A 12,750-nucleotide genomic window follows, 5' to 3' on the forward strand; every position below is an offset into this window, starting at 1 on the left:
AAAGGGATTTTCTGCTATGCCCCTATTTTTAACTGTGGAATTTAAAAGGAAAAAAAATCTACATGGATGTCACATTGGGTCCTTTGGTCTTTCAATATATGAATAGAATTACAGAATTATGATTCACCCAGAATATCCTTTATCAAGTTGTATTGCTGCCTAGGCACCACAATGATTAAGTAATAGGAAGGAAGGAATCAATGAGTGCATAATTGATGTCCAGACCACATTTATAATCTGCATTATGAAACATAGTTGAAATGTACATAGTGTTCCACTACTCATTTGTAACAGCTAAGTGAACATATATACAGCATTTAAAATACCAGCTGACCAAACATTTATCCCCTATTAAGATGCTACCAGTAAACCTTATGCACAATTTTAAATAGAAAAGCTGTATTATACAGGATTCTGGCATTTGAATTATTTAAAAATGCTAGTCTGCCATATATAACATTAGGTATGTTTCTCTTTCCATTTTAACTGACTGTGGGTGAAAACTGAACATTTGCCTATGTAGTATTTCACCACAATATGTATTTTTGGACAATTCATATTAGTTTTGTTGTCCATATCTATTGCCTCTAATATGAGTTCATCATTCAGGGGTTTATAAACTCTTCCAGATGTGATGCTGAACCCACATCTCTTGCAATAGATGTGGATGATAAACTATTGTGAATTGTCTATAATTATTGGGGTGAAATATTCTGATATTATGTTTTACACTTTTACACTTCATAAAAGATCAAGTTATAAAAAATTCCAGTGGCATAAGCACTCTCAATATTTTAGTTTCTGAAGGTGCGGTATTTTTGATATGCTAACTAAAATGCAGCCCATCCAATTAAAGCCATTGTTAAATTTAAACAGATTCACCTGCTGTGAACATGCATCCAGAGGCAGGCCAGTGTGAATTAAAACAGCAGAACTATAAACTCCGAAGAAAGCTGGCTTATACCAAAAACAATGAGAGCCAGTTTCCTTGCTGTAGCAAAGATCTGCTTGGTGCAGGAAAGGGTAGGGAAATCATAGAGTTGGCTGCAGCTTTTTGATTCTCTGCCTGGTTCCTCCTCAGCCCAGACATACATTAGACTAGTTTAGGGGCTGCTCTAATCTACAGCAGCTGGCAGCTGCAAAGGGAGTATCTGTGGCCGGGAATAGTCAGAACACCACCCATCCCTGTCCCTACACTGGGACCGCAGGAAGAGACGTAGGAGCCAGCGCTACCAGCTTTACTTATGGTGGGTAGATGCAGGAAGATTCTGCTCCCTTTGGGCCACGTCAGTCAGACCCTGTGAGTCTAATTGTAGTGTTACCAGGTGTTGCTCAGTGTGACCATGCAAAAGGTGGGAAGTTGAAACTTTCCCCATGAAAGAAATGTGGATTCTTTTACTATATAATTTCTGGTGTTTATTTTTCTTAAACTACATTTGTTGGTTTGGTCATTTAGTCTCATATAGAAGAAATTAGCATGTTCTGCCTTGAACTAATATAAAAACCATTTTATATCACTAGGATAAAGTTAATCTATGTTCCTACTAACATACCATCCACTAAGAGCAAATGCTTAGCACAATCACAGATCTTGGTCCTTCTCCCATTGATCTCAATGTGTTAGCTTCAGTGGACACAGGCCTGAGCTCATAGCTGAGTCCAGCTCTGCACCAGCAGCTCCAATCAGGATTTAACCGTATTCTTTTTTTTCCCTTTTTTCCTTCATTTGTCTTGACTGCAGTTCCACCACAATCTAATAGACTAACCATTAACTGCCTTGCAGTTTATATTACAGCTTCTTCGAAACTTAGAATTGACAATCTCAGCATTAGAATACCAGAAATTTACAGAAGCGTAGCTGTTTCTCCTGCTGGATGAGTGATAATTGTTTTTCTGCTCATTTACATCTAAAAGTAATTAAACTATACAAAAAAACGATGTACTGTAGTCTTGGTGCAGTGTGCGCTGTTTGCAAGTTATGCAGAGATTCCGTGAAAACATTACAGTGGGAGCTGTAGTTCATTTATATTGTCAATTCCTAAAAATTTGCCAGAATGCAACCTTGAAAGAATTAGGTCACACAAAATGTGGCCTAAGGGTTTCTTCTCTCTTTTCTTCAGTGGAGCTCTGCAGTTGATGCAATAAAACTGTTCTACATCAATAATTTTTAGAGTTTGTTTCCTGAAAATGTTATTTGGCTTATGGAAATAAACCAAGTTTTTAGTTCAGTGGGGACATTCCTTGACTTTCATTCTAGATCTGTTTACATAAGTTTAGTGATATTTCAGCACAAATACATGTGTAATCTAAGCGTTAGCAACATTCTGTTGTTGTAACTATTATAATCTAACTCTTCCTCATATTATGCCACTTAAACCCAGGTATTAGATATCTAGTTTGCAATCTTAAAAATTAGAAAATGTCTAGTGTAGGCCTTGCTTTCCTACTGGAGGGTTATAGTCACAATCTACACATAAAATAAAAGCAGCTTAAAAGCTGATTTCCACATCCTACATATAAAATAAGGGTAAGTTAAAAGCTGATTTCCCAGAGATAGCTACTTATCGTTCAGTGTTACTTCTTTCTAAACTCTGTGTGGTATCCAATGGTCAAAAATGTGCCTTTTCTGATTATAATAATACTAGACATTTGTGACTTTCTTTTATCCAACATACTGTAAAAGTAAGAAAGAATGAGGGTGTAGTCATTCCTCTTGATTCTAATGAGAAGCTGATTAACAGTATTGGGGAGGTGGAGGTTAAATTCCACTCTCATTTACACACGTGCAAATCCATTGACTTCTGTGGAGCTTCATCACTATGACTGAGAGCGGCATTTGGCACTATGTTTCCTGATATCTTAGAATCATAGAAGATTAGGGTTGGAAGAGACCTCAGGAGGTCATCTAGTCCAACCCCCTGCTCAAAGCAGGACTAACATCAACTAAATCATCCCAGCCAGGGCTTTGTCAAGCCGGGCCTTAAAAACCTCTAAGGGTGGAGATTCCACCACCTCCCTAGGTAACCCATTCCAGTGCTTCACTACCCTCCTAGTGAAATAGTCTTTCCTAATATTAGGGTGACCAGATGTCCCAATTTTATAGAGACAGTCCCAATTTTGGGGTCTTTTTCTTATATAGGCTCCTATTACCCCCATCCCACCCCGTCCTGATTTTTCACATTTGCTGTCTGGTCAACCTACCTAATATCCAACCTAGACCTCCCCCACTGCAACTGGAGACCACTGCTCCTTGTTCTGTCATCTGCCATCACTAAGAACAGCCTAGCTCCATCCTCTTTGGAACCCCCCTTCAGGTAGGCTGCTATCAAATCCCCCCTCACTCTTCTCTTCTTCAGACTAAATAACCCCAGTTCCCTCAGCCTCTCCTCGTAAGTCATGTGCTCCAGCCCCCTAATTGTTTTCATTACCCTCTCCTGGACTCTCTCCAATTTGTCCACATCCCTTCTGTAGTGGGGGGACCAAAACTGGACACAATACTCCAAGTGTGGCCTCACCAGTGCCGAATAGAGGGGAATAATCACTTTCCTCGATCTGCTGGCAATGCTCCTACTATTACAGCCCAATATGCCATTGGCATTCTTGGCAACAAGGGAACACTGCTGACTCATATCCAGCTTCTTGTCTGCTGTAATCCCCAGGTCCTTTTCTGCAGAACTGCCTTTAGCAAGTCGGTCCCTAGCCTGTAGCGGTGCATGGGATTCCTCCTTCCTAAGTGCAGGACTCTGCACTTGTCGTTGTTGAACCACATCAGATTTCTTTTGGCCCAATCCTCCAATTTGTCTAGGTCACTCTGGACGCTATTCCTACCCTCTAGCATATCTACCTCTCCCCCAAGCTTAGTGTCATCTGCGAACTTGCTGAGAGTGCAATTCATCCTATCATCCAGATCATTAATGAAGATGTTGAACAAAACCGGCCCCAGGACTGACCCCTGGGGCACTCCACTTGATACCGGCTGCCAACCAGACATCGAGCCATTGATCACTACCCGTTGAGTCCGACAATCTAGCCAGCTTTCTATCCACCATTCATCCAATCCATACTCCTTTAACTTGCTGGCAAGAATACTGTGGGAGACAGTATCAAAAGCTTTGCTAAAGTCACGATATATCACATCCACCGCTTTCCCCATATCCACATATCTCATCATAGAAGGCAATCAGGTTGGTCAGGCACAACTTGCCCTTGGTGAATCCATGTTGACTGTTCCTGATCACCTTCTTCTTCTCCAAGTGCTTCAAAATGGATTCCTTGAGGACCTGCTCCATGATTTTGCTGGGGACTGAAGTGAGGCTGACCAGTCTGTAGTTCCCTGGGTTCTCTTTCTTCCCTTTTTTAAATATGAGCACTATATTTGCCTTTTTCCAATCATCCGGGACCTCCCCCGATCGCCATGAATTTTCAAAGATAATGGCCAATGGCTCTGCAATCACATCAACCAACTTCCTCAGCACCCTTGGATGCATTAGATCTGGACCCATGGACTTGTGCATGTCCAGCTTTTCTAAATAGTCATTAACCTGTTCTTTCACCACTGAGGGCTGCTCACCTCCTCCCCATACTGTGTTGCCCAGTGCAGCAGTCTGGGAGATGACCATGTCTGTGAAGATCGAGGCAAAAAAAGCATTGAGTACTTCAGCTTTTTCCACATCCTCTGTCACTAGGTTGCCTCCCCCATTCAGTAAGGGTCCCACACTTTCCCTGACTTTCTTCTTGTTGCTAACATACCTGTAGAAACCCTTCTTGTTACCCTTCACATCCCTTGCTAGCTGCAACTCCAATTGTGCATTGGCCTTCCTGATTACACCCCGCATGCTCTAGCAATATTTTTATACTCCTCCCTAGTCATCTGTCCAAATTTCCACTTCTTGTAAGCTTCCTTTTTGAGTTTAAGCTCACCGAAGATTTCACTGTTAAGCCAAGCTGGTTGCCTGCCATATTTGCTATTCTTTCTGCACATCGGGATGGTTTGTTCCTGCGCCCTCAATAGGGCTTCTTTAAAATACAGCCAGTTCTCCTGGACTCCTTTCCCCCTCATATTAGCCTCCCAGGGGATCCTGCCCATCAGTTCCCTATGGGAGTCAGTCTGCTTTTCTGAAGTCCAGGGTCCGTATTTTGCTACTCTCCTTTCTTCCTTTTGTGAGGATCCTGAACTCAACCATCTCATGGTCACTGCTGCCTAGTTTGCCACCCACGTCAACTTCCCCTACCAAATCTTGTATGTGATTGCCTTACAGATCTATTTAATTAGGATATTATTAGAAATAAGATAAACACACTCCGGCCCTGATTTTGCAATCTCTTACATATGTGTGTAAGAGGTTGCAAAATCAGAAAGTAGATCTGGGTTTTTTTGTGTGTAGTGTGAGCTTTATATTATTGAGCAACTTGGATTCATTTTTGTAAAGCTGAATTTGCAGAATTTTGCTGAGCTTTGCTTTCTGGGGCTTCTAAACATAGTTAAATGTTCTCTCATCATTCGCTCCCTCTCTCCGCCTTGTCATTGAGAGGTTTTTTTTAGCCTATTACAAAGTGAGGATGTTATAGACAAGGGGAAAAGCTGGGTTATATTTGTTGTTCATTTTCCCTCATGGTCACACTCTCTATTTTTTCTTTATATATTTTAAAGGATCTTCTTATGATTATGTCTTTACTCACACTGGAAGCTCTTTGGAGCAGAGAACATCTTTTTGTTATCTCTGTACAGTGCCTAGCACAGTGGGGCACTGATCCCTGTTTGGGGCCTTTACATGTTACTCCAGTACAAACAATTTAGAAGAACTATAAGAAGTTCTGCAGGAGTTTTGTCACTTTTATGCTGCTGACTTTGTATAGAAATAAAACCAGCTGTGATTAAATAAAAAGAGAAGTAGAACGACCACACTGATAATTTAAGGCAAAACATTTCAGATTTGGGGATCTAAAGGTGGATATATTTAGATACCTAAGTACGCAGCCTCATTTGCAGAGGCGCTGAGCATCTGCAGCTTTCATTTCATGAGTTGGGGGGGGAGGAGGGGGAGGCTCAGGAAATGTTTATATCAGCCCACTTACTTAGCTGTCTACAGATTTAGTTAGGGCTTAACTTTAGGCACCCACGTTTGAAAATTTTGGCTTAAATTGACAACATAACAAAAGGGCTTCTCTTCCAGTTCATTATTAACTTTGACTTTTTATTCTAAAAAAATGGATGGAAATGTTTTAATTTTGCCAACATAAGATGAGGTCTTTTCTGGTTTTGTTTCATTTGTGCTGTTTGTTATTGTTTCTGGTAGCACTCACAATGTGCTAGTTGCTGTACAAATGCAAAAGAAGGTACAGCCTCTCCCTGAGGGAGCTTACGTTCTAAAAAAAGAGGCTAGCGATGGAAGGTAAGGGGGAAGGAAACACCAAACACATCAGATAGCAATTTGCCATGTCCTCATAATCGAAGTTTTTAATACAGCCTTCCCTATAGATAAAGATTTTTAGATAATCCCAAATTAGTTATTTTAGGCATCACATTAAATGTGGGTCTGAAGAAGGAATTGCAAGTATAGGAGGGTGTCATTTTAAAAACTAATAAATAGCTCAAAAAAAGTGCTGGATTTATAACACTAGAAAACAAAGCTTTAGGTTTAGCCACAAAACAGGCAGCTGCAATGCAGACTTCCCTATATGGCTTGCCACTGTACATCAGTCCTGGTCTGGAAGGACTCACCCCATTCCTTGGCCTCATAGCTGAGACTACCCACAAGGGTAGCGTGACCAGATAACAAGTGTGAACAGTCGGAATGGGGGGAGAGGGGTTGGAGGGAGGGAAATAGGCGCCTGAATAAGACAAAGCAGGACTGTCCCTATAAAATCGGGACATCTGGTCACCCTACACAAGGGAGACAGCCAGACTGTGATCGTGGCCCATAAATGCTTCACAGTCCTTCTGCATTGAGCCAGGGGTGCAAAGGATAAATTGCAAATCTTGTAAAAAATCGTGTTTTCAGTGCCTGCAGAATACCTCTTTTAATTTACACAACGTGCCTATCAAAAGTTATAGGCACATATAAAATAAAAACTAAACCACATTTTACAAGACAAAGTTAAATCGACACAATGTTTACTGATCGCCCTCAGCCCAGAAACACAGTTGCCAAGGTTAGTAGAGCTCCTTGACTGACATTTTTTAATTAGAATTATAATGGAAACTCTGTTCCAAATATATATGGCAAGGCTATCATTGTACCGCTGTGTATGTGTAAATCAGAACCTTCAAGAAATGCCTGTAACAAAGCTCAGTAACCCCGTGACCATATGACTACATCTTTTGGCTTCCCATCTTCCTATTTTCCCTCATTGTTTGTTGCTTGCCACTTCCTCTGTCATGTCTGCATTTATACTGTAAATGCTTTGGTAAAAAGTCTGTCTATTTTATTGGTCAGTAAAGAAGCTAGCACGTTTTATATATAATTATTATTGTTCAGGAAGCAGCCTCCATAAATCAGCATTCAGTGACCCAGCCTTCTGGTGATATATGGAGAATTATTTGCAGTTGCTCATCATGTTAACGGGCCTTGAGAGAAGCTAGTACAGTGTATCCCTCCCTCTTTAAAATGACTTTCAAAGATTTTCTTCAAAGGCCTCCATGCTACATTAGCTACTGTGGCCCACTATTCCGCAAAGCCTCAACAATATTTTCTGAAGTTGTGCTTTCTATTAATCACTCCAGAGCCACTGTTTCCAGGGGCACCAATTCAGCACTGCATCCACAGAGTTGGGACACAGGCCTTTAAATGCAAGGCTTCCCTTATCATAAAACAAACTATAAGATGAAACACCCATCTGTGGAGAGATACAGAGAGGGCATTTTGTGAGGTGTCACTTTTCCATCTCTTCCCAGGAGGTTGACTGTACCCAAAGTGAAGCAGTGAAGAATAAGCATTTCAGGAAAAGTGTAAGAGGATCTTTCTTTTAAAAGCTCTCCCACTTGGATGCTTGCCATTTTCCTCTTCCAAGTCATCTTTTAAACTAAACCGAGATACCACATATTTACAAAAAACAACTGTTCATGGAAATGGTTGTTTGATTGGTTCTAATGTAAAACTAAATACAATGCAAGCATATGTATGCTCAGGAGGCATGTTTTTAGTCACCAAAGTAGATTTTCTTCACAGTGTTTTACTTTAATTCTTCCTTATAACATAAGAAAATGTAAATTGACAAATATTCAACCAGACAGTACACTACAATGCCAGTTAACTGTTTTCCTGGCTGTTCGTAAGAAATCTCTAGACTAGTCAAGTTGACCTGGAGCATCCAGCAATATCTCTCTCTTTCTCTCTTGTCTACCCCACCTGTGCACATATGTATAAATTAATCTTCAGCTTCAGTCAACAGATTCAAGGTTCTCTGAGGATCAGAGGTGGAAGGCATAGAAGCTGAGAACAATGAATCAGAGGTTAAAATTGTAAAGACAAATTTAATAAACTTGTAGTAGTATTTATAGAGAACATAAAGGGGTCATATTCTGTGTGGATGTGCTGAGGGTTGCATAGAGAGTCTCTGACCCCATGTCCCTCGACCCTAGCACAGTAGTATGTCAGGATACATGGCTAGAACTCAAGAAAACATGAGGTGGGTGACTTCCCTTCTATGCTAATTGGCCTGTCCCCATACTCCCAAGGAGACATGGTTTAGATGCCCAGACTACGCGTCATATGCTAGTTGGGAGTTCACACTGGTCCCTTTTAATAGGGTGACCAGATGTCCCGTTTTTATAGGGACAGTCCCATTTTTGGGGACTTTTTCTTATATCGGCTCCTATTACCCCTCACCTCCTGTCCCGTTTTTTCACAGTTGCTATCTGGTAACCCTACCTTTTAAGGACTGGCAGTATATAGCCCACCAAGCTCTCCCCAGCATCCACACTAAGGCCTGGTCTACACTGGGGGGGGGGGGGGCGGGGGGAGATCAATCTAAGTTACGCAACTTCAGCTATGTGAATAACGTAGCTGAAGTCGACATACTTAGATCAACTTACTGTGGTGTCTTCACTGTGGTAGGTCGACTGCTGACGCTCCCCCATCGACTCCGCCTAAGCTTCTTGCTCTGGTAGAGTACTGGAGTCGACGGGAGAGCGCTCAGTGGTCACTCTATCGCGTCTTCACTAGATACGATAAATCGACCCCTGCTGGATCGATTGCTCCAGAGGTAAGTGTAGACATGCCCTAAGTCATTCTGCCCTGCTTCTGGAGGATGGCTCTGATAACCACTACACAGCTAGTACTACTTCACTTCCTGCCTTCCCAGAACATCTGCAGCAGGTAAAGAGAGAAGTTAAACTGATAAACAAAGTTCACATCCAGATTTGATTTTTCCCAAGTTTGGGGCTGTTCCGATCCAGAGTTTGGTTTTAGGTCAGCCTTTAGACAAAAATATATACAATAAATATATTAAGTACAAGAGTGCCAGGAATATTTCACTTCTAAGTCACTGGGTCAGGTTTTGCTTGCCATTGCAACCATGCAACTCCCTAGACTTCAGTAAAGGACTATAGATCTAAAGGAAGAGAGAATTTGCCCCGCTGTGTGTCTCATATGCCCTCTTCAAAAGAAAAGCAGTGGAATTTTTCTTTGGTGTACATTACATTCATTGGATGTGGAAAACAAATATGACTGTAGGGGACAATATGCTTGTGGATTATTCCAGTTCTACAAATGTAAAAATTGTCTCAAATAGTAGTACTAGACATTTTTTAATATACTTGCCAACAACAGAATAACAGCATAGATACAGTAAAGCAAACTTCCTTCTTTATTCCCTCTCCTGTAAATATATTTTACTATTGCTTTTTACAAAAATACTATTTTAAATGGGAAGGGAGATAATGAGATATCATTTTTGAAAGAACAATACTATTATCTTAAAATAATGAACAAAAAGAATAATACAATAGTTAACAAAATAAATAGGAAAATTATGCTTGCTTATATGAAAACATTTTTCCTCTTAAAACATTGGAAAGTGTATTAACAATAACAATCTCTGAGAAAAAAATGTTAGTAATTTCTGATTTTATGGTTTTATGTAAACCAGTTTTATTTATTTATATATTTATTTATCAGATTATACACCATTGCATTAGAGTTTTGGAAACATTAAGTGTCTTAATAACACTACATTGTAATCCCTATGGAAAAATTTTAGGAGCACAGTTTTGAAAACACATTGTACAAAGTATCATGCCATCACAAAAATGACAAAATAAGAGATGATTTTATATTAAGTAGCAAATGAACTAATCACAAAAAGGCTTGCATAAGTATCTAGAGAAAAACATTTTCTCTGTGTTGCCACATTGCATGTCTAATTCTGCTCTCTTTGGTCCAAATCTAGAGCCCAGTGCCTGACCTAAGTGGCAATACCAAGCTCTTGATAGACTGGGGGCAGGGGAGAAGGGATGGAATCCTACATAAGGGACATATTCTATTCTCTATCTTTGTACAAAACTCCCATTGTTATGAATGGTAGCTCTGTTGTTGCTTGAGGTTATTATGTGATTATGTCCTAGATATGTAGAGCTGGCCCAGAGACCATAATGAACATGTCATTTGGTCTTCTCCACAGAATGATGGGATATCCCTGCTTCTAAAGTTTAATTTCTAGTGCCATTACCAACAGACACAATCTAGTTCTCAGCTTTTCAGACTCAGAGAGGTTCTTATTGGTAGATCCAAAGTGGCAGACAGTTCCAGAGCTGGTACTCCCATGACAGACCACCTATCTCAGGTCCTGCAGCAACTTTGATTAGCAGCTGGGTAGAGTGGATTTACTTCACATTATGGTAGTAGCCCCACACATAACTGCTCACTATGGAATACAAGCATATCACTATTTAGCAAGATTACATATCAAGGTGCAGGAGAAGTCAATTTCTTACAAACTCAGGGACTGACTTTATTTATTTATTTATTTATTTATTTTGCATCTATAGCTTTTTTCCTAGAAGAGAGATTCATGGACATGAAGATAATAATAGTACTGCAATCCCAAGAATCAATTAATCATGCTAGGTCTCATGCTTTCCTGCATATACATGTGATATCTTTTAGGAAAATCTTCTATCACAACTATATTGTAAGAGGTTCTTCTTGGCAGATCCCAGATCTATACACTATGAATTTCACCAGTCATAGAATATAAATGTAATACAACCAAGATTTATTACTTCCCTTTGTGTCTGTTGGGGAATGTTCTCCATACTACCTCTCTCGGAAAGTTACATTGTTAGTGGCTAATAAATCAGTGTGAAGGGTGAAGGAGTGAGATTCAGGTATTCATTCCAAATCCACCTTTCACAATCTTCCTCAAGAACAAGGCAGTGCTGCACTCCTACTCCACATCTCTCCCCAAAGAGTCGTCACAATTTCACCTTAACCAGTGGTGTTAACCTCATCTTGTTTCCAAAAATCTCATGACTTGCCTGAGGAAGCAATATTGTACTAACTGAACATTTAGTGAAGTCTGACCTGTCTGGGTAGGGCAAAGTCTTTTCAGAGATCTCCTTTGATTTATTCATTGCTTTTGTGGGGAAGTCTGAAGGGAAAACCATTTCTAACTAGAGCAAATTCTGAATTCAGACCCACTAGAACCATTTTTAGGTCCATAACCAGACATCCTCAGAGTTTATTCTATGAGAAGAAAGTCATCTTCTACAGCATGTTTAAAAGCCTGCCCGTTTCTGTAAGGCTGCTATGAGGAGCTCAACTCTCAGTTTTAGTCAACATTATTCTGTCAGTACTGGTACTAAAACAGATGCTCATTTGGAGAGTTCAGTCTTTTATTTAACTAAGTGCTCCTCTGTCTTCCACCCGGGTCTGTTACAGCTGGTAAGTCCCAAATGAGTGGGGACATCATCTCAAAGAAGAAATGAAGGCAACTCATCTATAACTGGAGTTCTGAGTGTTTCTTCCTTTGCTTCTCCCCAGCTACTCACCTTCCTGCAAGTTTAGAGAGACTTTTGCAAAGCAGAAATAACTGGGGAGGGGCCAGTTTGAAACAAGTATTCTTATAGCCTCAGTCAAAACATTTGGTTCTGGATAAGGTATGTATGTGCTGCCCATGGCGTTACAGCTTTCAAAAGGTTTCAGCATTCACAGTACAAAAATGGTGCATCTGCAGAGACAGTTTACTCAGAGAAGGCTAATGACAAGAGAATAACCTTCTTTCCATCTTTTAGCTGCATCACATCTTCCATTGTAAATAAAGACTGCAGCATTATGTGTCAGTTTATTGTAAAGTTTGGCTTACTGCCAATAATGTAAAACATATACATACTTCATTTTGTTTGAAAAGCTGCCACCAATTCAAATAGAAGCTTTCTCTGCTGAAAAATGCATGTTTATTAACTGGCTTTTGGTGAGCATTCATTTATTGTGACTCACAAAAGGAATGCAAATTCAACCCTTGGGAGGGTCATACACTTCTAACCTTCATGTACATTGGTTCAGGTGACAAAGTTTGCCTAGTTCTGTTTAAAAGAGATATCAGTATAAAGAATGAAATATTTTTTGCTTTAGAGGTCAGGGTTAAGGTTATTGCTATGGATTTTTAAGAAGCTCATATTGCAACTGTCTGAACTGTATACCTAGCTTGAGAATAAATAAGCACACTTAAGTTTCCTGAGCTGCCAGTCCTCTAATCATCATAAGTACAAGTGTTCAATACTAGTTGTGTACATACACAAAATACCTCTTG

At 40.1% G+C, this 12,750-nt stretch overlaps 1 protein-coding gene and 1 long non-coding RNA gene across 9 annotated transcripts in view; one reads left to right on the forward strand and one right to left on the reverse strand.

Annotated features, from left to right (window-relative positions):
• The window catches only part of PACRG (parkin coregulated), a 455,962-nt gene that overhangs the window by 434,719 nt on the left and 8,493 nt on the right, over positions 1–12,750 (forward strand). The gene's annotated exons all lie outside the window — the stretch shown is intronic.
• LOC122174379 (uncharacterized) overlaps positions 1–12,750 on the reverse strand; it is a 54,586-nt gene that overhangs the window by 563 nt on the left and 41,273 nt on the right. The window lies entirely within an intron of this gene.

The sequence above is a fragment of the Chrysemys picta genome, chromosome 3 (assembly GCF_011386835.1).
Source record: "Chrysemys picta bellii isolate R12L10 chromosome 3, ASM1138683v2, whole genome shotgun sequence".
Taxonomy (NCBI): domain Eukaryota; kingdom Metazoa; phylum Chordata; order Testudines; family Emydidae; genus Chrysemys; species Chrysemys picta.